The sequence below is a fragment of the Furipterus horrens genome, unplaced genomic scaffold (assembly GCF_987537825.1).
Source record: "Furipterus horrens unplaced genomic scaffold, mFurHor1.1.pri manual_scaffold_7, whole genome shotgun sequence".
NCBI classification, from domain to species: Eukaryota; Metazoa; Chordata; class Mammalia; order Chiroptera; family Furipteridae; genus Furipterus; species Furipterus horrens.
Window position 1 is genome coordinate 4,188,430 of NW_028327177.1, and position 25,221 is coordinate 4,213,650.

At 52.7% G+C, this 25,221-nt stretch overlaps 1 long non-coding RNA gene across 2 annotated transcripts; it reads left to right on the forward strand.

Moving 5' to 3' along the window:
- Nucleotides 1-21,324: 21,324 nt before the first annotated feature.
- LOC150003960 (uncharacterized) lies at nt 21,325-24,001 on the forward strand. 2 transcript variants are annotated; one of them, XR_016512247.1, is made up of 3 exons: nt 21,325-21,656; nt 22,159-22,273; nt 22,874-24,001. It is a non-coding gene; the product is annotated as an uncharacterized LOC150003960 (long non-coding RNA). The 2 variants fall into 2 exon arrangements; XR_016512248.1 differs by having other exon boundaries at nt 22,159-22,200.
- Nucleotides 24,002-25,221: the final 1,220 nt, after the last annotated feature.

Below are 25,221 nucleotides of genomic sequence, written 5' to 3' on the forward strand. Positions count from 1 at the left end.
TATTAGGTGGTGGTGCCTTTGTCAGATGACAAGGTCACGTGGGCAAAGCCCTCATGAATGGGGTTAGTGCTCAAATAAGAGGCCCAGAGTGTTTGCTTGCCCTTCCGAGAGGGTTGGCGAGAGCGGGCCGTCCGCAGCCCCGAGGAGAGCCTCCCCCGAGCCCAGCCAGCCACCCTGGCGCCTCCAGAACTGCAGGAAGTACTGTTCTGCGGGTGGTGAGCAGTCTGCGGTACCTTGTTATGCTGGCGGGGTGGGCTAAGACAGCCCCATGGCCCTTGCACCCGCCTTTACTCCGGGCCTTAATCTGAGTTGCACGTTTAAAATGTACGTTTTTCAGCCCTGGCCAGGCAGCTCAGTTGGAGTAACATCCTGGTAGGCCAAGGTTGCGGGTTTGATCCCCAGTCAGGGCACATACGAGAAGCAACCAATGATGCATGAATAAGTGGGACACCAGATCAGTGTTTCTCTCTCTCCCTCTCAAATCAATAAATACAAAGTTTTAAATGTATGTTTCTCATGCTGGACTATTAACTTCTGAAGTTCAGGGACATACTTTATTCATTCTCATCTCCCTTGTGTCTTGTACCTACCAGGGCTTGTAAGTGTTCTTTGATGACTAAGTGAATTACTGAATGAGTGAGAGAACAGATTTTGGGGAATAAGAAGAAAATGTGGCTAAATTCTAAGTTGCTCTCCAAGGAAAATTTAGGAAGTACTCCTGCGTAAATAAACACTGAAGTTAGTGACCCAGGCAGGGACGGGGTCAAGGCCTCCAGTGTGCAGACAGCGTTATTCATTAACAGACGTGATGCTCGGCAGTAGCCGAAATACCTGCGCCGGCATGTTAATGATCGGTGCGTGTCGCCCCCCAACACCAGCCTGAGGGGAGCGCATTTATTTCTCACACGTGCTGGAAGCAGAAGGACCCGTGCTTCAGGACGGTGCTCCCGCGGGAGGTGGGAACGAGGCCCCGCGGCAGGGCTCTGACAGCTGCTTTCCTTGACTCCGTGCTGTAACCCGGTGCTGGCTGCCAATGGATTCTTGTTAAAAAATAAAATAAGAATAAGTGCATTGCTGGTGGTGGTAAGGAGAATTTTATAGCCCAGCTGACGTAACACACTTCTAATTTCATCAAAGCACAGGTCTGAGACACACCTGGGTCTGAGGGCGGTTTTCTCTCCTCGACAGTTGTATGATCCGGGGCACGTTTTCTGTCTGAGCCTCGTTTTCCTCGTTGATGCAGGAGAATAACTGTCAGTCCACAGCAGACTGATAGATGCGTCACAGGTGGCTCTCAGGGCCAGCAAACACACCAGCCGACCTGGCGCATAGAGTTCGTAGACTTCATTGGTGTAGTTCTTCCCACCTTGGCCTATCTCAAGCTGTCAGCGTGCTGTCCCAGAACACGGGGTGGGGACGAGACGCTGAGCGGCATGACACTGTTTGTACTATTTCCGCCACACAGTAGAATGTGGTGACCTCCAGGGCCTAGACAGCAGCAGAGCAGAGTGAAATAATGAGGGAGCAGTGACTTTAAAGTATGCATGACCTCTGTTTTTAATGTATGTACTTATATATAATATACACGGTATACTAACATAGTTAATCCAACTTGTAGTGATGGCTCAACATAGAAGCCAGCTCAGCAAATTCCTGAAATTTAACAGTTGGCCCTCATGAGCTGTACAGACCAGTGTCCAGCACAGAACTGCCCATCCCCAGCTCTTGGATGTTACAACACTGTAGCAGGTTTCTTTGCAGTACACGGGCTCATCATGACAGGCAGGAGTGGAGTGTGACCGAGTGTGGCGCCAGCCTGTCCTCCAGAATGGCCCTGCCAGCCTGCCTGCCCACCAGCCGGGCCCCAACAAGGGGCAGCACCCAGGGAGCAGTAAGTCTGGGCCCTGCAGTGCTGAGCAGTGTTTGAGGCGGCAGCCGGGCCTCTCTCCTGGAACACGGCCCGGTCTCATAAGCAGAGTACTTAGTGGTTAAAAGTAAAAGGAGGTTGAGATTCAGAACACAATATAAAACAATAGGTTTTCTTTTCTTTTTCAAGAACATAAAAATAAGAACATGCACATGAGATGTATTTGAATGCTGCCCTGGGAGGGTAGGAGTTTCCTATGTTGACAGTGTTTACTGAGCACGAATGGGTGGCAGATCCAGACGTTTCAACATGGTACCTGCCTTGTGGTCTTTTCCCCTCCCCTCTGACCCGCAAAAACTGCTAATTTTATGAGCCACATTCACAGTTGTATTCTTAACTGCCTTTAATAATATGTGCAAGCTTGCATGTTTAAAATTTCTCTTCTTGAAAGAGCGCATGGATCCTGCATTTCCTCCAGTCCCACAGTTAGCAGTGTCTTCAGTACAGGTGCCACCTATAGCAATCTTCAGAGCATCGTCCTTAGGCCGTCATGGCCAGTGTGTCTGTGTCGGCAGCATTCGCTGGAGCAACAAGCAATTTCAACTCTCTTACGTACATCGTCCCACTTAACCTTCACAAAAGAGACTCGATCGAACCTTAGAGAAAGAAGTGGAATGTCTGGCCCAAGATGAGAGAAGTAGCAAGGACAAGGGCAGCGGCTGCCCAGCAAAGCCACGCGTTGCCTGGCACTCTGCCAGGGAAAAGGAGGGGCCGGTGGACTTTGCAGGGTGTGAGGCCAGGGAGCTACGCATCTACATCTCGATTAGATACAGGCTCCCTGCATTTTGTGTTCTAAGGCAGGAAGCGAGTCCTGTAACAATGATTAACTTGCAAGTGTGATTTAAAGCTGGCAAGGACCTTTGAGATTTTAGAACAGTCATTGCCTTTATTTACATGATTAGAATAACATGGCTGAGAAAACTCAAGTGTTTCAGTTAACCCAAGGTCACATGAAGATTGTCCACATGGCCGGGACAGGAAGCCCTATTTTCTAACTCCGAGGCCAGGTACAGTTTAATGGAAGCAGATGGATAAGTAACCCTAGAAATCCACAGGGCCGTTCACTAGCTTAAAGCTTGTGCGTGCTGCTGGGCATTCTCAGGCTTCTGCTTCTTCGATCATGAAAGGTGGTGATATTAGCCTCATATGGCTCATGTGACTCATAGCTGTTGTAAAGATCACTAATTCACACAGATATTTATAGAGGCATGTGGCCTGCGGGGCAGGGAGCAGGGGGCTCTGCAGGGGGCGCAGTGGGAGGAATGGTGACGTGCGCAGACGCCGAGCAGCCCAGGAGGGGACCGCCTCAGGAGCCCTCACTCCGTGGTACAGGCGAGGACTGCGGTGCTGGGCAAGGCTGGCCTGCCCAAGGACACTCTCTTTTTTTAAAAAATTGTTTATTTTTAGAGAGAGGGAAAGGAGCAAGAGCGGGAGAGAAACATCACTGTGTGGTTGCCTCTCACTCACACCCCCAACTGGGGACCTGACGTGCAACCTAGTCATGTGCCCTGACTGGGAATCGAACCAGCGACACTTGGCTCGCAGGTCGACGGACACTCTCCTAACAGTCGTTGGAGGGAACACATGGTTGAGAGCCAGTTAGAAAGCAGGAGTTCTAGAGTTTGAAACTCGGTCTGCACGGCTCCGAAGTGCCTGGTTCTCTCCCGATACTGCAGACCAACTGCGTGCCCTTGGCTGGCACCTCATCCCTGTTAGCCTTTGTCCCCGCTCTGTCTCTGACTGTCTGCAGCTCTGCCTCTAGGCAACGTTACCAGATGAGCCATACGCAGAATCCAGCGCTGTTGTCAGCGCTGCCACGTGTCTGGTTCTCTCTCTCCAGCGTCTGTGTCAGTTCTGCTCCGCCGTCATCACACCGTTTGGGTTCCCTTCAGCTCATGCGGGCACACGGGCCCCACGTCTCCTTCTGCACACAGGGAGACCGCGGGCGCGCTGGCCTGAGCGGGTGGTCATTTACCAGTTCAAGTCCCCTCCCTCCGTACCCGAGCTTCCGCCATCGCCTCTGCTCTGTGCTTCCTTGCAAAGCAGGCACTTCTTCCCACTGCGTTGACCTCAAAGGTGTCACCAGTTCACTGTGTCACAGAAGGCCAGGTGTTCATCCGGCTGGCCGCAGACAAGGACGACTTGGTGGGGCTCCCACCACGGGCGCACTGGCCAGATTCCTGTTGCTGGGCCGTTGTTCCCCAGTTGGCAGAGGGCAGTGTCTGCTGTAGGCGTGCGTGGGCGGCAGCGACTGCGCTGCCCTACCACGTGGTCTGTGGTCATTTTCATCTGTACCTGCCGCTCGTTTTGTGCCCCTTCCGTCACTGTGTTTATACAGCCGTAGTATTGCCTAGTTAGCATTTTGTATCTTGTTTCTTTTACTTACTTTGAAGATCTTCTCATGCTGCTAGCCTGGACTTGACTGTTAGCTCCCACTGTATATTCAGCAAGCATTTGTTGGTTTGCTCAGCAACGTTTATTTGATTACTACTTAAGGATTCCTCTGTGGGTTTCCCCTAGTTTTCATTATTGTAGCTAATGTAATAAAGATCTTTGTGCACACACCTCCCTTATCTTTTGGATTGTTTTCTTAGGATAAATTCCCCGAAGTGGGATCATTAGGGTGAGCATTTTTATGGCTCTTAAAGCTAATAACCAACCATGTGTGAATGTATTATTGACTCTGTTTTCTCATGATCCTAGTCATTAAGGAGATAAAATGTGTGCTTCTCTGTGAACAAGGCCCTCCTGTGAACGGGCCTTGGCCTGTCTCTCCTCTCATTTTTCAACCCTCCCCAACTTTCCATTTTCCTCACTTCCACCCAAACAAAATGTAGGTGGTTTTTACGTGCAGGGTACCTTGTTCTGAACATGACATTCCTGCTACTATAGGTGCTGTCCTGGACAGGGTGCTGGGCGGGTGGCCAGGCAGCCGTGATAAGCCTTTCTCCTCCTTGCTCAGTGCTGTGGATTCAGCTGTGTCCCCCACAATTCATATGTTGACACCCTGGCCCCCAGGGTAATTGGTGTTTGGAGATGGAGCCTTTGGGAGGTGATTATTATTTTTAAATAACTTATTTATTTTTAGAGAGAAGGAAAGCAAAAGAGAAAGAGAGGGGAAGAAGCATGTGCAAGAGAAACACCAGTCTGTTGCCTCTCACCCGCCCCCAGCTGGGGACCTGGCCCGCAACCCAGGCCTGTGCCCCGACCAAGAACCAAACCTGCGTCCTTCCCGTTCACAGGTCAGCGCTCAGTCCACCGAGCCACTCCAGACAGGGCAGGAGGCGATTACTTCAGATGAGGGCACAAGGGTGGCGCCCTGGTGATGGGATTAGTGTCTTTAGGGGAAGAGCTGAGAGCTTTGCGAGCCTGTGCACCTGAGGACACAATGAGCAGATGGCCCGCCCTCCGCGAGACAGGACGAGAGCGCTCCCAGGGCCCTGAGCGGCTGGCGCCTTGAACTTGGACTTTCCAGCCTCCAGAGCTGTGAGAAGCAGAGGTCCCTTGTTGAAGCCACCCAGTTTATGGTATTTTGTTATGGCAGCCCAGGCAGACTGATGCACTCAGGATACAGCAGTCTTAACGCTTGTCATGTTAATAGATAATCAGATAGATATTAAACAGATCATTTAGAAGTGATTGTATTTCCACATCTTACCTGATGGACTTCTCTTGACAGCTCTGTAAACATGCTCATTTTATAGAAATAAAGGTCAACAGGGACAGTTGGGGAACTGGAAGTGGCTCACGATGGCTTAAGGGTGAGGGCGGTGTGTGAGGGAAGTAACTCATGAGAGGACTAGAGATGAAAGGGGACCAGAGCATGAAGGGACTAGCCTGCCAGGGTCACGGGTTTGGCATTTGGCCAAGAGAGCCTGGTATTTGGAGTGTTTCAGCAGAGGAGTAACATGGTCAGATTCACAGGTTCAAGTGTGTCCTGACAGCAATGTGGCAGGCGGACCGAGCTGGAAGCCAGGGTCCCAGCAAGGAGCCTTGCAAGAAGGGAGGAGGGACAGGCCTGCAAGAACACAGCACTGGGAATGAAGGATGACCGAGTCAGGGGACTGTGGGAGAAATTTAGCCTAGCCCCCCACTTTATAGGTGAAGAAATAGGACTGGGGAGAAAGACTTGTCCAGAGCACTGGCTAGTCCAGGACTGCGTTCGGCAAACATCCTCCTGAACCCACCACGAGCCCGGCACTGTGCTGGGGACTGGGGATGGCTCTGCTGGTCTGCGACAGGCACGGTCTCAATTCCTCATCGAGGGAGAGGGGTGTTCGCAGAGTAAGTCATCACGCCGGTGCAAGTGCTACAGCGGACATGCGTGGGAAGTCTGCAGGGGCGGGCCTGGCCCACAGGCCAGTGCTTCCTGCGCCCACACGGGCCACCTCCCTTCATGGGTCAGCCAGCAATCACCGGGCAGTGCGATGTGGCAGGTCACCTCAAAAGAGACACAAGGCCAATATCAGAGGAGAGTCCCAAGCAGTTTAAGAGGCACGATTTGTAAGAAAGGCCACACTTCTGACCTCTCCCCGTTTCTCCCATTTTTCCGCACAGTATGGCAGCTGTCACTTAGGACCCCTCCCTGTCTGCTCTCTCCAGCCTCCCCAACCTGCCCCCTCCGCCACATGCAGTCGGCTCTCCTCTCTCTCCCCTGCTCACGTCACCCGTTGCTTCGGGAATCTGCTGTCTGGCAGCAGAGCTCAGCCCCGCGACCTTCCCGCACACCTCCCGCTCTGCTGCTGTCCCCGCCCAGCGCAAAGGCCGGCCCGCGCACCCGCGTGGGCCTTCCTCAGCGGGGGCCGCGGCTGGGATTGCTTGTACCGCCCTTCCCCTGCCACTTCCAGGCCGTTATCTCGGGGTCCCCCCGAGAGCTTCCCGGGTGAAGGCGTATTGTTTCTGTAGGACAGCCGTGGGAGGGGAGGCGTGCAGTGGGCGGGCCGGGGCCGTCCTTCTCTCACTGGACCCCGGTGCCTCTGGCGGTCGGAGCAGCGCAGCCGTCAGAATCCTGCGTCTCGGTGAGCTTCCTGCGGTTACTTCCATTTTACTTCGTAACCCGAGGGATCGTCTCCTACCATCGGCTACCAACGACAGAGATGCCCCGTGCTGACCTCCACCAGGCCCCGCTGCCTAAACCGGTTCTCCATAAATGCGATCCACCGCAGCTTCCGGCCCAGGGACACAGAGAAGCTATGACGTCTGTAGCTTTTTTTTCGGGGAGGGGGAGCGCAGGGGGCGGTGGCTAAGTGAGGTAGGGAGGGAGAAAGAACTTCTGAAACTTGGCGTTGAGAATACAAAATTATCTCAAAAGTCTACATATCATTATAAAAGCACTCTGTTGGCTCCACACCCAGAAGACTTGGTAGGAGAGGGCAGCTGGACACCGCAGAGCAGCCAGCTGAGCAGGTGCGCCGGGCATCAGGAGCCGGGCCTGCAGAGGTTTCGATGGCAGCCGTGAACTCCAAGTTCAGTCCAGCCTTGCTTACAGTTGGTAGGGGCCCTTTCCGTGAGCGGGGAGGACATCTCTCTGCAGTAGATCACGAGGTGAGCGAAGGTCAAGGAGAGAGAGTGTGGCTGTCAGCTACCCTTGCGAAGTAACTGTCTGTGAAGGGGAAGGGAGAGACAGGACAATCGTCACTAGAAGGAAGGAGCAGGAGGCGTCCCAAAGACGTTGGGTTTAGCATTGTAGCCCCAGTGACGCTGTAGGAGGCATTCAGTATATTTTTGATTCATTTATTTTAAATTACTTAATTGAAGAAACTAGGGAAATATGGGTGGAATGAAGTCATGTCTATGGTATATTTTATACAGTGTGCTACTTTACAGCAAGAAAATACGTATTTTAGATAAATGCCAACAGTGCGAGGAATCTTGCAACGTTAAGCAAAAAAAGGAAGTCACAAAGAATAATATAATATAGCGCCATTTTTAAACAGTTTAGAAATGGGTACCACTAATATATATGGTTTAGGGATATGTCCAAGAGGAATAAGACTACAGAGACAAACAAGGGAATTATTCCTATAAAACGGAAGTGGTTACCTCTGGAGGGCAGGGGTTACCGATAAAGAATAGAGAGGAACTTCTGCGGTGCTGCTAACAGGGTCTCTCGGCCCAGGGCGGTGATCGCATGGGTGTTCACAACCATTTATTAAACTGACTGTATGTACACATTTTATGCATTTGTCTACTTAAAAGATTTTAAATTTAAAAATGCTTTGAAAAAACAGCCCAAATCCCCAGATATTTCTAAGACGCAGTGAATGCTTGATATTATAATGATATGGATAGCTGTAACTAGCCAAACATACTCTGCGCATTTATTATTAGAAGTAAGCTTTGATTCTTCTCAGCCACAGTTCATTTATTCTGGCCTTCCTGAAGGACTAAAGCCCAGGTTGCCTTCAGACAGCACCAGAGACCGGAGAGGCTTCAGATTAACTTCCATCTCGTCTGGTCTACGCAGACCTTAATACAAGATAAGGTGATGCCTTCCTGTGATTTAAAAAGAAGAAAAAAAAGGAAGTAGAAACACAAAATTCTAGGGCCTGAGAAAAAGTGAGGCAAAGGTTATCTCAAAAAACAACACAGAAACACAAGTGGCCTAGATTCGTGCAGATCCCGAGGCTGTGACTTAGCCTGAACTTGTCCTTCACAGTTACAAGTTCCGTAAATGTATCTTACAAGCCTGGTATACTTGGCTATCTCTTGGAAGTATGTGAAGTATAAATAGTAGTTAGAAACATTGTTAGGACCTTGCTGATTTGGTGTTTTGAAGAAGTGTTAAATTTTTTAGAAAATCTATTAGGAAAAAGATTCACGTAAGTCAATTATTTATATAAATGAGATTTCAGAAAGGATGCTTAGACAGGTTTCCAAACACTCCAAAGATCTTTAGAAAGGGGAAGAAAGTATATTCTAGGAACAAATTCTAATAGCATCAGTCCTCAAGAAACAATAGGCTATCATTTTTAGCAGATGGTTAGTGATCATTAGGAATGACTAAGCTCAGCATGGTTTTTCTAAGGAAAGGCTATTTCTCATTAATCTCATTTCCATTTTTAAGAGAATTACTAGGTTCATGGGTAAAGAGTATCACAGACAAACCACATCTTAGTTTTCACAAGGCATGGGCGTTAGATCAATCAAGAAGTTAATAATTTTTTTAAAAAACTGCAGGTTATGCCCTGGTGTGCCAGCTCAGTTGGTTGGAGCATTGTCCCATACACCAAAAGGTTGCAGGTTCGATCCCTGGTCAGGGCAAATACCCAAGTTGTGGGTTTGGTCCCCAGTCGGGGCATATACAGGATGTTTCTCTCTTTCCCTTCCTGTCTCTCTAAAGTTAATACACATATTCTTGGGTGAGGATTTAAAAAAACAAAAAAGAAAAACTGTTGTGTTACAGAAATTGTCTTGTCAGCCTCAAAGAACTTGATTCTTCAGCCTGCCCATTTTAACACTTCATTAATATCTGAATGAAGAGGTAGAATGTGTCCTTATCAACTGTGTGGCTGACCCAGAACGGAAAGAAGAGCTTATCCCCTGCCTCACAGACTCGCACATGAAAGGGTTTGAGCGTGTTCCAAAGGAGGACTGAAACAAGATGAAAAAGAGTAGGTTCGTCAGAGCTCAGCAACACATGCTCAGGACTGAGAGGTTCCGGTGTGGTGTCGGTGTAATTGAAAGAGACACAAAGCTGCACCAAGTGCCATCTGAATGCCAGCCAGTGCTGTGCAGTGGCCATTGAAACAGTGAGTGAGACTTGAGGGTGCCTGGGTGCAAGTGCAGTGCCCACACCAAGTGGGTGACGGTCTCCCGTGCGCTGGGCTTGTCACACTTAGCAGGAATGCCCTTCCATTTGGGGGTCTCACTACGGGGGTGAAGTGACAAGCTGAGGGTTGCCTGGAGGGCCAGTGGGCTGTGCATGGTCCGGAAGTGAAGCCGTGGGAGCAGGTCTGGGAAGGGTTAGTCTTGGAGGGAGCATGAGAGCTGTGTCTGACTGTTAGGGGGGCTGCCAGGAGGAGGGCTTTCTTGTCCTTGGTTGGTGGGTTGGTGCTTATCCAGTGTGCTGCGAAGGGTAGAATTAGGACGGACTTCTGAGAATGATAGGTTTCAGGTGAGAGGATTTCCACCGTCGGGGAAAGGGCTTCCTTGTGAAGTAGACGGCAAGAGAATCCCCGAGAATGAAGACCACAAGCAAAGGGACTGAGGTGGGGACGTCCCACAATACCTCACGAACGGGAACCAGCGGAGGCTGTGGAGCCAGACCTGTAACCAGCCTTGTCCCACCACACGGAGGAGCTCTGTGACCTTCAGCAGTCACTTAACCTCTCTGAGCTTCGCTTTCCTGATTTATAAAATGGGAATAATAACGGCAATATAATATTCCCACTGGATTTTTCTGATGATTGAACAAAGCAATGCTATTACTGGTAACCCTTGGGAAAATTCCTTCAGTGGGATCTTAGATCTCAGACCCGCAAGGAAGCGAAACCTCAGCTTTTTGTCTCCTGATGAAATCTCCTTTGCCTAGAAATTACACCTGTCTATACTGAATGTTTACATCATAATCGAGCTGTATAATTCTGGAAAGTACAACAGAACTCTATTTTTTTAAAAATGTTGTTCCAACAGCAATGCCTTTCCTTCTAATGAAGTCTTGCAGGGAGCCTCATTTAGAGGCTGAGGAGGGCAGGACTGGCCCTGCTGGAGGACTTCCAGGGGTGGGGGGCACCCCACTCCCAAGTGATCACTTGATTCCAGAGGGCAGGTAGGGCACCATGTCATACGCTGAGCCCTGTGTTTATAGTCCCCAAATGTATGATATGTGGGCATGCCTGCGTTTGCATGGAGCATGGTCATGGGGGCCCCCGTGAGCAGTGAAGAGAGGAAACAAGCAGGACCCCCTGTAGCGGGGTGCGGAGTGCAGTCGTTCTACTTTCTTCTCGGCCCCCGCCCCCGCTCCGCTCCCTCCCTACGATGCTCCCATTTAGTAACTGGGGTCCTGGCTGTGCTCTTCACCCATCACCCAGGTCACGGACTCCACTTCTAGCGTCTGGGGTCAGTGCAGCCGGGGCGCCTGTTCCTCAGCCTGCCTTGAGGGTCCCCTGAGACCCCGGCTTCCTGCTGGGACCGGTGGCTGGGCCTTGACCGGCCTGCTGACCTCCTTGGAGCCCGTGACCGGCCCGCCTCCTGAAATGACAACGAAGGGCCTGTGCTGGCGATGGGCGGACGCCGGGGTTCAGCCGCGCCTGACGTTGTTTGTGGTGGTGGTTTTACCTTTCAGAACCCCGAGCTGTGCTTTACTTTGCATCATCCTGGAATCAAGGAATCAAATGTAAGCTCATTGTATGCATTTACCCTCCACCGGAGGCCTCGTGAGGGAACGATTTATTTTATGACAGAGAAACACACAAAACCCCACTCCCTTGCATCTCATGACCACCTCAGGATTTCACTTACAGGTTAGCTTATCCGAGAAAACTCACTGGTAAGTGCAAAGGGAACAGAACGTGAAAACTCACAAGTACTTAAGAAAAAGCCGTTTAAAGCTGCGACTACAGTGGGTAAGCCGAACAGCTCAGTAAATGTCACTTGAGTGGGCCCAGGATCAGCTGCCCCTGCTGCCTGATCTCGGCGCCGGTCCTCAGGCTGCCCCTCAGTGTGGCCACGCTCTTGGGAAAAAGGCCAGGCCTCTGGGGACCTTTTGTTGGGTGTCAGCCAGTGACAGGGTCTGAGAACCTTCCAGGCTCTGAGAAGACCTTGGGGACTTCTCCTGACAAAACGTTGCATGTGATTTCGGGATGTTCGTATACCCCCCATGTTGGACCTGGATAAAGACTCCTGCTCTACAATCTCTCCAGCTGCGACCCCAGCAGTGATGACGAAGTGAACACACGCGGGAGCTTGGCCAGGCCGCCCCCCCCCAGTAAATCATGGAGTAGGAACAGGTGATAAGCAGACATTTGTACCCATGTGACCTCCTCCCGGTCCATCCCAGCATGGAACCAACAGCAGGTGTGGTTCACACGCCCCAGGTGACCTGCTGACAAACTCCAGAAGGACCAGGCGGCCAGGAGCAGAGGCAGGGCTGGGCCAGGCGGAGCCGATAAGCGGATTAGGTTGCGACCTCCCTCCCTCCCTCCCCCCCCAAAGCCCGCGGCCTCAGCAGCTGCCCTCTCTCTCTCTCCCCGCTGGAAAATGCGTGTCTGGGCCGTGGCTGCGTGCCGGCCCCCTGAGCCCCACGCACTCTCACAGCGGAGCCCGCGCAGTGCCCCGCCTCCGGGCAGGTGCGCGCTTGCTCTGCAGGGCCTGGCTCGGGGTTTCAGCTCCTCGGAGCTGTCGCCCCAGTTCTGGGCTGGGTGAGCGGCCCGCCCTGTGCCCTCCTGGCCCCGTTTTCTGCTGTCTCTGTTCCTTCCCAGGAGTCGCAGAGTTGGGAAGGCGCCGCGTGCAGCCCTTTCGCACCGGCACCTTTCCCTTAACGTGTGAGGGTTCCTCAGGTCGCGCCTGACTTCTGTCGGGATTTCCTTGGAATTGTTGCAGAACACGGGAAGGCAGGCCTTCCCCTCCACCATGCTCTGCGCTGGGTGGGAAGGGACCTTTCTCCTGCTCTTCACACCCAGTACCGGAGGCCGGGCCGGGCCGGGCCGGCGGGGGGTGAACGAGGGAGAGGATTATGCCCGCGGAGTCCGCGGGGAGGGTCGGCGGGCATGACCTGCGCATGGTTCTGGTTTCCAGGCCCACTCAGCTGGTGCCAAGACCCCTCACCCACAGGGTGCCTGCCCTGCCCCGGCCCGCCCTCGCTGGGCTCCTGCACACCCAGCATCTCGTCTCGTTCTTCCCGTCCTTTCTCCCGTGCTCCCCCCACACCTGCTTCAAGGAGAGAAGCCACGTGAAAACAGCCCGGGAGGCCAGGTCTGCCCCAGCCGTGCCCGTGGCCAGCACAGCCGTCCCCCCAGTGAGATGAGCAGCCCTGGCTGCAGGCAGCCGAGGCAGTGATAGCTGGACACTGTTTCTTAGCGTGGGCTCACCATTTACTTTTACACCCATGCAGTGCTCATGTAAGAACCACGCTAGCACGTAAAGCCCGTGGAGCAGCTTAGGAACATGGGGTCAGTGTCAGAGGGGCCCCGGCTGCCATGACAGTTGTGCTGCCGCTGACCAGGCTCACACCCTCCCGGGGCCCGTTTTCTCCTTTGCACAAACGAGCGTTGTGATCCCTGGGAGTTCTTACGAGGACTGTGCTTTGCACACAGGAAAGGTTCGCTAGGTACCAGTCCCTTTCCTTACTGGGGCCTGGGCGTCGGGCCCCGTCTAGTTAGCACCTAACGTTGTGACCGGGCACTCGTCATGGCTTCTGAGACGGAGGGTCTCACAGGCCAACGGCTGCCGTGTATCTGTTTATTTTTAAATTTTCTGTTGAAAAGCTTTCCTTTTGTAACTTATTGATGAGAGAGAAGAGAGGGAAAGAGAGATGGAGAGAGAGAGAGAGAGAGAGAGAGAGAGAGAGAGAGAGAGAGAGACATTGTTGTTCCACTTACTCATGCGTTCTTTGGTTGCTTCTTGTATGTGCCCTGACCGGGGATCAAACCTGCAGCTTTGACCTATTGGGATGACACTCTAACCAGCTGAGCTACCCAGCCAGGGCCAAAACTTTTCTTATTGAAAATCTTCTTATATATACGTACTCAGAAAGCACACATATTATAACCGGGCGCCTGGATGAATTTTCAAAAACTGAACACACTATGTCCTCAGGCCCCAGACGGGGAACAGAGTCGCAGGTGCCTGCTCCTTCCCCATCCCAGGCCTGCCATCGAGGGTGTCGCAAGCACCCGGACCCCAGCACCCTGGACAGCAGCTTGGCCGGGCGGCGCCTGGCTTATGTACCGGGACCCAGGTGGTGTGTGCTCGGTGTCTGGCTCTCTCGCCCAGCCTTAATGTTTGACACTGGCCAGTACTGTTGGGTATGACTGTGGCTGTCCCTTCTCGGTACTGTAACGGCAGGGGCTGGCCTTCCAGGGCTGGCAGGCCAGCTTCAGCGTTCGAGTCTGTTTGGGCACATTTTTTTTTAACCACAGCCACACCCATTCGTTTCTGTGTCCATGACTGCTTTTACAGCACAGTGACAGCGCTGGCACGGAGACCGTGTGGTCTGCAAAGCTGAAAACACTCCGGTCCTTTACAGAAAACATTTTATGACTCCTGCTGTATAGTGTTTTGTCGTTTGCATACACTGAAGTGTGTTCCCTCGGCCGGCCGTGAGCAGGCGCAGAGTTTCCAGGTCAGGGCTGTTTTGAGTCATCTGCTCTGAACACCTTATGCGTGTCTTTTGGTGAAACAGGCCTGTTGAGTCTATTCCTGGGAGTGGATTTGTTGGGTCACAGGCTTACTGGCGGCCCGCCGGTCTCCCGGAGTGGCGGCGCCATCACCGGCCCACACACGGTGTCTGAGAGCCCCGTGGCCCCACATCCGCGCGACGCTTGGTATTTCCTGTCTATATCATTCTGCCCATTCTCCCTGCCCCGTCTCGATGCTTCTCTTCTCTGTGTAAGACATTGCTCAGTTTGTGTGTGGACCCCTCCAGCCACAGAGCGCCCCCTGTGCCCGGGGTGACTGACCTTTGGACACTCCTGGTCTCCTGGGCTCTTCTGCAAACACTAGCCCTTCAGCTATATAGCGGTAGATATAGATATAGAAAGATATAGATAGATATTTATATATAGACATATATACAGACTGATGCTCCTGTTCCTGCATAATGCTGTCTTTTCCAGGAAAAGAAGAACACATTTTCAGCTTCTCTAAAGTTGCTTGGGAAACAGGGATTGGTATGTCTTCATCACTCCGGTTGCCTGGGAACATGTTAAGCTTCTCTGGGCCTCAGCTTCTCCACCTGTTAAATGAAGGGATTTGATTTAAAAAAATCTTTAAAGTCATTTTAACTCCAACACTCTGTTGAACATTATCTTGGAAACTCTTGCAGAGATGTCTACGCACATGTCTAGACAGGGGGCCTTCCTCCCCCAGATGTTCCCGTTAACGTTTATCTGCTGACAGCAGAGAAAGGAGACATTTATTCCTTCCAACTTCTCCTCCTTCTGACAAATAGTTCTTGAGCACCAAGGATGTTCCAGGCTTTCAGGGTGATAACCTGGTCCGGGTCTTTCCTGCAGACTGTGTGTCTGGGGACCCTGTAGCATCCATGGGAGGCTGTCAGCGCATTTTAAAAAGGCAGGGGTCACAGGAGGTGTCAACACTGATGAACATCAGCAGAGGCTGGAGTGTGACTGGGGAAGGAGGGGCTGATGTTTGCCTGCATTCGGTCACCGGGGCAGTGTGGCTGGGGGTTGGGGGAGGGCATCACTCCCTCTGGAGACGGGGCAGGTGCAGGCTTCACCCTCAACATTCTCAAGATTCACTTTGCTTGCAGCAATGAACTCCCACCCAGATTTTCTTTCTGCTTCCTTCCTGACATGAGTGTTCACGTTAGCCGATCTGGGTGGCCCTCTGATACTGAGTTTTTCAGATACCAGCCTAAATGAATGGACCCAAACCCTGTCAAAACACAAGGCAGGGGCGGGGGGAAATGAAAACCCTAATTAGGTTTGCAAGATGTCAAACTCCACAATCTAATAGGAACACCGGCTCAAATATTTTAAAAGAAGACCTAGCTTTTGTGCATTAATTCATTTAAGTCTCACAACAAACCCATGCCTTCGGGATTATCATGATACTATCATCCTTGTTTTGTCAACGGGACCGTGAGATGCAGGGGGCTTTAGAATGTGCCCAGGGCACCAGCTCGTACAGGTGGGGATAGAAGGCAGCCTGCCCTGGCAGGTCGGCCTCGGAGGCCTGGAGGGCAGGGGGACACCCCAGGAGGGGCTCCCTGATCTAACCCCCTCCCCGCCAACTGTCACTGAAGGGCCCAGGAGCCTGTGCCTCATGCTCACAGAGCCCACCTGTTGGTTACAGTGTTTGTACCAGTGATGGCAGAAACCTTTCCACGAGAGCGGGAGGTTGCCTGAGAGGAAGCAGGAGGCCGTCACCGGGCAACACAGGCCAGCAGGGTGGACATTGACCTGGAGGGAGTGTGACTGCCCCCCAAATGCAGACCCCAACGGGAACTCCACCCTTACCTCGAAGCCCAGGCAGAAAGCGTGTCACCTTTTTATACCAAATCTTGATGGAGGGTCTTCCCTCTTTCATTCAGCCAAGCATGTAGACGGTCATCTGTTTGGAGAGCAAATTCTTGGGACACACTTAGCAGGTGTTTTTCTGCGGGCCTAGGACGGTTTGTGCGGTCGGGTGCATTGATGGTCCCGAATGCTCACCATACCGAATGGGGTTCCCTTTCTCCCCAACTCCGTCTTCTCTTGCCTAGAAGGCAGAGATGTGTCCCTGCCTGCTGATTCGGAGCTTGGCGGGGTAACTTGCTTTGGTCTGTGGATGGTAGGAAAGCCTTGAGGAGGCGTTTGACATGTCAGCTTGCCCTTTTGCGGGCCACAGGAGGCAGAGCTGCCCCAGGGGAGATGTCTCCAGAGCCCAACCCCCTGCCAACCCCCAGGCATGAGGCTGTGATAATAAACGGTGGTCGCCTTAAGCTGCCAGGTGCTGGGCTGTGTGGGTGCAGCAGAGACCGGCGGAATCAGCTGCTCTTCGGCAGCTCTGTGTCAGAGCGCCATAAACACGTCAGGTTCAATAAACTAGTGTTGCCGTCCTGGCCATTTCATTTGGTAAAACTACGTTGTCCAACCGCCATTTATGAGCTGCCCCACACAAATCCTTCACCCAAAGAGTCAGTGTACAATGCACTTGCATGCAAACAAGCTTTGGAACGTGGCAGACTTTTCCTTCTCTTTCTCTCCTTTGTCACATGCCCCACGTTCTGGTGAAGTCGTGCCCCAAATTGGCTGTGACAGGAGAGATTGTGTGAGGTCAGCTCACCTCCTGCGGTTTGCTTGTACCTGTCTGTAAATTACAGGTCATCATTCTTTATAAAGCTCCTAGTAGGGAGGGAGCTACTGTATGGAATGGCTGTTTCCTTTCCTTACAGTACAGCTCTCCTAGAAGAATATTTAAGGATTATTTGAAACTTCTGAATATGACCATTAGTTAATAGAAATTCATGGATTGCCACAATTTCAAAATGGAAAATAAAAGCCTATATTTTATTTTACCCCCTGTCTCAAAAAGATTCCAATACCAGTAACTGGGGGAAATGGCATTAATTTTTTAAAAACAAAGATTCAATAAAAAGTGTGTGAATTATGTATAATTTTCTTTAAAATGTTTCAGCATAGCCATTGGGGCACGTGCAGGCGGATTTCAATACAGACTCTAAAATGTCAGCATGTGGAGCCTTGCTCGGGATACAGACTGAGGCGTGAGTGAGGCTATGAGCTACGGAAACCCTCCTTGTCATGGGGGAGAGCAGCGGTTCCTTATCGGGGCTTGGGTAGGTGCCCCCGTGCCTGCCTGGCAGGATGGGGTGTGGGAGCCCTAGGAGCCCCGCGTCCTCACCCGCGCCGGGGGGCTGCCCTGATGGAACGACTCTGTTCTGCCTCCCAGCCGGGCTTTCACGTCCAGCCCATGGAGGACGTATGTTAAACCCTGTAGCTCTGTGTTTGGTGCATCGACTCCATGAGCCCCTCCACGATTTGTCGGAGTTGAAGGGGACCTCTCGGACTTTTAGGAAGAGCCTGCATGGCCGTTAGTGTGTGTGTCCGCCTGCTTTATAACCGTCCTACACAACTGCCTCTGAGGCCTGTACCTGTCGGCGCACATGTCACTGGGCAGCGACTGCCAGGGAGCCCTACAGACCCTCACGGTCCCACCTGTGATCTTGGGAAGCTGCTTTTACATACCGAAGAGACCAGGTAATTTTCAAAGAAACTGGCTTAGCATCGGCCTTAGGAAAAACGTTTTATAATTTAAAGAAATCAATACTGGAATCTAAAAACTATCTCAAGAAACGTAACAGGCTCGCCCCACTGGTGGCGCCTGCAAAGGAGGTGCGCTCCAGGCCCGCTCTGTGCCTTGCTCATGACTGTGCATGTCTGCTCGGTGCCAGGGGAGGGCACCCTGTTCCCCTGCATCCTTTGCAGGTCCCCCCGCAGGGCACCTGAGCAGGTGGCAGTCTGGGCCTGCTTATGGAAACCAGCGTAGGAGCCTACACCAAGCCACGCTCCCCAAGCGCGACCCCCTGACTCCTAAGGAGGAACGCGGAGTCAGGCTGTAAGTGAGCGTGTGAGCAGCCCTGTGGTTCATCCACCGGACAGCCTGCAGCAGCGTGATGGAAAGCTCATCAGCTCTTTAACACTCGGCAACATTTGGAATTCCCGCGGCCGCTTTATTTCCAGGTTACCGGTTTCCTCTCGGCTGATACAGCACGGCCGCAGGAGCTTCATACATGTGCTTGTGATGGGAAGATCGGCGGTCCATCCTCTGCTGCAGGGCGAGCTGTGCGTTTGCTGCCCTGCTCCTCGTGCGTGCGGTTGGGGCGGTGCTCTTCCCAAAGGCCCCCTCGGCCCCTGGTCCTCTAGGCATGTTGAAGGGGTAGCCAAGGGCGTCTTCAGGTTGTGTTGAACCAGGGGCGCATGGGCAGGGGGTGAGGAGGGCGGGCGGAGAGCGCGGCCTGGCCGTTGATTTCAGTCTCCTCCTCTCTTCAGTTGCAGAGGGTTGGCGGTATGTCTCTCCCTGTGGCCACAGCTCTTGCCGAGGGAACTTGGCCAGACCGGTGCCCTCTCCTGGCTCTGGGCTCCGGTGTGCACTCCCTCCCCTGTGCCTGCAGGCCTGGGGAAGAGGGGCCTGAAGGACTTTCTTCAACCCTGCCCACACCTCTGTAGCGAGTCCCCTTACGAAACTTGCCTGAAATCGCCCAGTTTAAGCTGCTGTCTAGTTCCTGCTGGGGCCTGACTGCTCAGGAGCCGAGCTGCAGGGCAGGGTGAGGAGAAGGGGGTGCGGGTGCTCTGTGGGGCTCTGGGAAGTGTCTGCATGCTGCCTGCAGGGGGTCGGCCAGTTAGGTCAGTCAGGATCCCTCTGACGCTAGAATCTCCTGCGTGGGGCCCACCCTGGTTTCTCAAGGGTTGCACGTCACTTCGCCCAGGTGCCTTAACAAGTACCGCAGACCTTTATTTCCTCCCAACTCTGGAGGCCACAAGGCCAAGATCAAGGTGTTAGCACATGTGGTTTCATCACGAGGCCTCTCTCCTCGGCTTGTGGGTGGCCGTCTCCTCCGTGTGTGCCCACGGTCTTCCCTCTGTGTGTGCCAGCGTCCGATCTCCCCTCCTTATAAGGACACGACTTGGCTTGGATCAGGGCCCTGTGCCCTCACTTTATGTTAATTATCTCTTAAAAGGCTTGTCTTCAAGTACAGTCATAGTCTGAAGTACTGGGGGTTCAAGGTTCAACATACAGAGTTTGGAGGGACACAGTTCAGCCCGTGTGTGGTGGTAAGGGCTGTAAGTCCCTCAAGGTCAGGGACAAGGCCCTTTCAACACCGTACCCCCCCGGTGCGTGACTCCTATTCTGTCACTCGATGCTGACCTTGCTGTACGTACCATCTTTGCCAAGTCCCCTCCCCGTCAGCTTCCTGGTCTGTCAAGTGTGAGCTCAGCTCTCAGCAGGTGTCAGTCATCTTGAGGTGCATAGGTGACATCATGGCTCCTTTCTCTTTTGCCTTTCGGGCCAGCTGTGCTCTTGCCAAGCCACTGTGGCGCAAGCCGCTGGCCACAAGGGGGCTGGTCAGGTGAGAGCCTCTGCTGGGGCTGTGGAGGGACATCCCAAAGCAGACCCTGAGTGAGAAAGGCCAAGGAGAGTCACCTCGGAAGTAACAGGGTGACCCCCGTGCTCCTATATTCCTGCCTCCGCTCACAGCCAGCGTCGCGTGTCCAGCATGCTAGTCCTCCCCGCTGCCTGAAGCACTCTCCCTGTTGGACCCCCACCTGCTCTTGAGTTATGCCTTCCTCCCTGACCCTTCAGGCCGGGTCGCGCCCCCTTGCCACTGCTCCCACACTTTTCTCTCCTGTGCATTCTCCACACTCGTCCTCTTCTGTGTCCAGCGAGCTAGGGAGTCCTGGAGGACAGAGTCTACGGCCGCATTGGTGTCTCCTTGGAGAACAGTTCTGGCACTTGGTGGGCGCTCTGTAAATGCTTTGGGCGTAAGGGAATGGCATGGTCCCTTCTTCATAATGCCTTCTTCCCAGGTGTCACTCAGCTGACACACTGGCAGTTCTTTTAGTTCCTTGTCCTACGGGGCCCGTTCCCTCCCAACTTCAGATCTTCTGGGAGAAGAGGGTGTACAGAGATGAGTCAGCCCCGGCTGCTGGCCTACAGGAGCAGGAAGACAGGTGTGTTAACAGGCACGGCACAGTCCCTAGGAGTCATGGAGAAGGTGTCTGGGAGTCACCAACTCTGCCTGGGAAGTAGGCGGCTTCACAGAGCAGGGGGCATTTGGCTGGGGTTTTGAAGGACGTAAAGGAGTCCAGCGGGTGGAGAGATGCAGGAGGAATAGTCTAGACACACGCAGAGGCTCAGAGTTGCAAAAAGGCCTGGCATCTCCAGGACACGGCTGGCTGTGAGGGAGGTGTAGCATGTCCACTTCCATGCACGATGGGTACGTGCACCAGGAACACCCGAGGGGTCCGGGACATTCATTTCCTCCGGCTGTGTCCTCCTCTTCCACCAGCCCGTGAGCTCTTCAGTTTGGGCTGAAAAGGTCTGCATGAGGATCTTCCTCCAACGGGAAGTCCCCTCCTTCCTGTCTCGCCAGCACCGGGGACGGAGGCGGCAGGAGGCAGGCCGCAGGCAGGCGCGGCAGCTGGCCATCCCCCGTGAAGCTGCGGCTCCAGCAGCATGCACCCTGGACCCTCACGGGGAAGCATGGGGACCCACTGCATCCCCTAGCAACGGTCTGGGCCGGGCAGGCCAATTCTCCGGCCCGGCCGGCCGCTCCCACAGCGCACTGCTGGCAGGACACCACCTCCGCCGGCCCCCAAGCCCTGCCTGCCCGCCCTTCTGCACGCCCCGGGGCCGCAGGCAGTGAAGAGCGGCTGCTTCCACCACGCACCACTCCCTGGACACGCCCTTAGAACCTGCGTGGTGATGGAGGGGTCGTACAGAAAGGCCTGTTTGCAGTCCGGAGGTTCCTGTTGTCTGTGTGACATGGGGAAGTCACTGGGTCACTTTCGCTTGCTGTTCCCTTGTCCTTAGCAGGAGGCTTCCCCTTCACGCCCTCCCTACCACACAGGACAGTGGGGAAGGCTGTCAGGACACACAGGCAAGGGCTTGGCAAACTCGAGGAGGCCAATCACCGCCCTGTGTTGTGTTGACTTTCCTCTCCTGCCCCCGGGCAGTAGCTCGCCCACTCCCTCCCCGCAGCAGCAGACCCCGCCCTCGGGTCCTGGGCCCCAGGGGCTGCATGTGGTCCGACAGTCGCACGGGAGCTGAGAGCCGAACAGTCCCCGACTCCGGCCTCCTTCGGGAAGATGCTGCCCAAGGCCGCCCCCAGTGCCTGTCCCGGAAGGCTGCTCACGGGCGGCAGTGGGCCCCGCACCAACGCACCCTGCCTCTCCACCCAGTGACATCTCTGGGCGCCCACCCTCACTCTGGGAAGCGGCTGTGCGGTCCTTCCACGTTGGATGAACCATCGCTCATGGACACGCAGGTGCCCGTGGTTCTCTATTGGGAGCATCTAGAACAGTGCCGTTCACACAGCAGCCACGAGGTAAATGTCCAGTTACGCGCAGTTCTTATCCTCGCCCGGGCTGCCTCAGTGTTCGCCCTCCCTCCGCCTCTCGCCCTTCTGTCAACAGCTGTTTATGGGGTCCCCACAATGGGCCTGGCACTGCTAGACTCTGGGGGGCTCTCCCATTTTTTCCTTCATGTTGTTGGGATCACCATTTTTTCCAAGCCCCACTACTACTACTTGTAGTTGGTTTCAAGTCAGTCTGTTACTTATAAATCTATTACCTTCTTCTCTCAACTCTTTAAACACTGACAACTGATCAAAACTTAAAACCTCACAAAATAAATTGCCTTTAACATTCACACACTTAGTCAAGTTATCCTGTTTCAGTACATCTAACATCACTTCTCCTGAATGCTTCAAACACCTTAAAAGCACCAAAGTTTTTACTGTATCCATACCTAAGCCCATTTGTAAAAATCATAACTATTGTTCAGATCAATATGTTTTCCCTACAGAACTTATTTTGGTTCTTTTCCAGGATTGTAATAACAGACCCAGAAGAGAAAGATGATCTTCCCAGGTGCGTTGAGTGACATCCCAGCCTCTGGGTCAGTGAGTGATGGATTCTTGGTTGGAACACAGAATCCTTCAAGGTTACTCAAATGGCAGCAGGTATTTGCTGGTCAGGGCTTGCTCTCTGAGACCAGGTTCGCCTGCTTTGTCAACAGGACTTAGGAGCAAGTTCTTGCAATCTTTACCTCTGCGTACCTTAAATCCTGGGCACATGATGTTCTGCCTCAATTTACATGTAACTTCCTTATGCATCATTAACATTTCATTTTAATTAGCAGGGCCATGTGAGTTTCACCTACCAGCCGTTCTCCTAGGACACTGGCTAATCTGTTAACTCGTAAAACCAAGGACTAAACTCTCTCTACTTGCTGATTTATGAGTTCACTGGTCTTGACCTGCCCTTCCTGATTTTGGTGCAGTTGCTACTCTTTCTGGAAATCTCTGCCTTATTCATAGTAAGCTTATCTGCTCTTCTCAACTTATACAAGCTATTGCATGTCATAAACAGATAAACGGAATTTCAGGTGAAAAACTAAACCCCATATATGCCAAACTTACCTACTCACTAAAATAACCTATTTTTACCCTTTGAATCACGACTAGCATTGTGATTCCACATTTACATGTGTGCTTTAATACGTATCATATTAACCTTTCCTTTTTATCATGGCTTTTCATAGACTCAGGCTGAACTTGACCAGTAGCGGTCGGTCTAGTTACTGTTTGCGTCCCTGAGCAGAGGGACGCCCCGTCCCTTTCCGCAGACTCCAGCGTTTTCCTGCAGCACCTTGGTTTTCCGGCAACAGCAACGTTTCTGGCCATCCTGATGTCCCGCCTCCCAAGCAGGGACGCGGCTTCTCTGAAGGAGCCCTGGCTTCTGCTAATGCAATACACTACCGGGATCCATGTTTGGGTGCTGAGGGCAAGCGGCCTGGGGCCCAGGTGGCCCTCTGCGCCACTGGGAGATGGAGCCAGGGAAGGCGGTGCTTCCTCAGGCCGTGACTGCGTTCACAGCGAGACTGCTCATGCTGCTCCAAGAGCACGGTCCGCTTCCCTGCACAGTCTGACATGGGCTCCGCAGTGCGCCTCCTCGGGTGTGGGACCCCGCACTCAGACTGCGGTTACCGCGCCGCTGATTGTGCCGGTGCTGGGGACCTCGAGGGTCATCATTTTGAGGTCACCTGTATGCACCCTTTAACAAGAAAGCATCTTATAAAAATATGTATACAATTACTGTTTTCATGGAAATGCAGATTCGTCATCTAGCTTTTAGATCTAACTATAAAATTATTGACACAAATGCATTCAGTTATGTAAATTAATTACTGACTTGTAACTAAATGGCACTTCATGTTGATAAATGTACTGACACAAATTCATTCATGTGCAGGCTGTCAGAGGCTGGCTGGTCTCCTCTAGGGACCTGCAAGGAAGCAGGATGCCATTCATTATATAATTTAGAGCAATTTATATTTAATTCCACTAATGCCTCTTCATTAATTGGAGGCATTTTGAGATATTTCTGGCAAATGAAAAGAATAATGTTCTTTGATTGACAATGTGCAAATCACCCAGCAAAGTGTTGGGTGAGCCAGGGGTGGACTCATCTCTCCGTCTGCAAATGTGGTGCCTTAGAAAGGGAGTTGGTCATTGCCGAATGCCTGTGGCCAGGACAGTTTTCAGTCCTCACAGGTGCTCAGTGACTCTTCTTTGGATGGAGAAGAAAGAAAATGGGTAGGAAAAAGGGGGACCATCATAGATGTTTCAATGACCCACGACCCTCACCCCAAATCTACCGTTGCTTTTTTTTTTTTTTTTTAAGATTTGACTTTGATATATTCTGAGATTTTGAGACAAACTTTAAATTGCTTCATTTCCAAAATTCATTTTGGTTACGTTCAGGAGCAATCCATTTGCTAATCAATAAATAACATTGAAACGCCGCTGCAAGAGAGGCATTCAGCACAAAACCAATATTGTCAGCAACCCGGAACAACCCTAGTTTCCTGACAAATCGATTCACAGCAAAATAAGGATTATTGTAAATATTTATAGTTCTAGAAGGAAGAGCCCGTCTACGCAGCTGAGTGGCTCGTTTCCAAACTAAAGACTGTCAGGCCCCGCCAAGCATCTGTCCCGTGATGAGGATGAGGTGGGTGCGTCATGATGACCCCACCTTGCCTGGGGCTTGGTTCTCAGAGGGGTGGGGGTGGGTCATCTGGGCACATCCCAGGTGACAGCGCGGTGACGTGGAAGAACACCGGGCCTGGAGCCACCAGTCCCGGGCTGGCCCTTCGCTGACTTCCGTGCGAACCCAGGCAGCTCCTGACCGCCCTGAACACGCCTCTCCTCCTCTCCAGAGGACGCACCGTCTCTCAGTCCAGCTGCGTCCCCCAGTTGTCGTGGGGATGGAATGAGGGGCGGCCGTGGACATCTCTCTGAACGTGTATTTAATGCGCAAATGTGGGGTCTGGTCATGACTCCTCATACCCCAGCAACAGGATTAAGGGACAAGGCACAAAGGCTACTGAGAACTGGGACCCCGCCCACCCGCTGTCCACGGAGCTGTACTCCAGACACACGGGTGGCAGCGGGCGTGCGTGTGTGCACACGACGGCCACGGAGACCGACCGTGTGTGCGGGGCTCCCCTGTGCTCACGGGGCTCACGGGGCGCCAGGCAGCGGGAGCAGAGCCTCGGACCCCACGGGCAAAGCGCAGAACCTCAGGGTAACTGTAAACATCACCCGGTGCTCCCTGCTTCTCATCACTTGGGGTTCGCTTTTACATTTTTGTTTTGTGCTTTGTCTCTGAACCATGTGTACCGTTTTCTTTAAATGGACTAGTTTAAAAAAGATGCACACAGTTGTGTTTAAGAGAGAACATTTCATGTTACTACCGTAAATGAAAAAACAGAACAGCCCACTACCACCCGTTAGGGACAGAAGGCGGCCTTAACGATGCAAGCCACGCGAGCTCATTAACTTCTTCAATCGATCGCCGTCAGGCTCAGTTTCAGTTTCTGGGGCA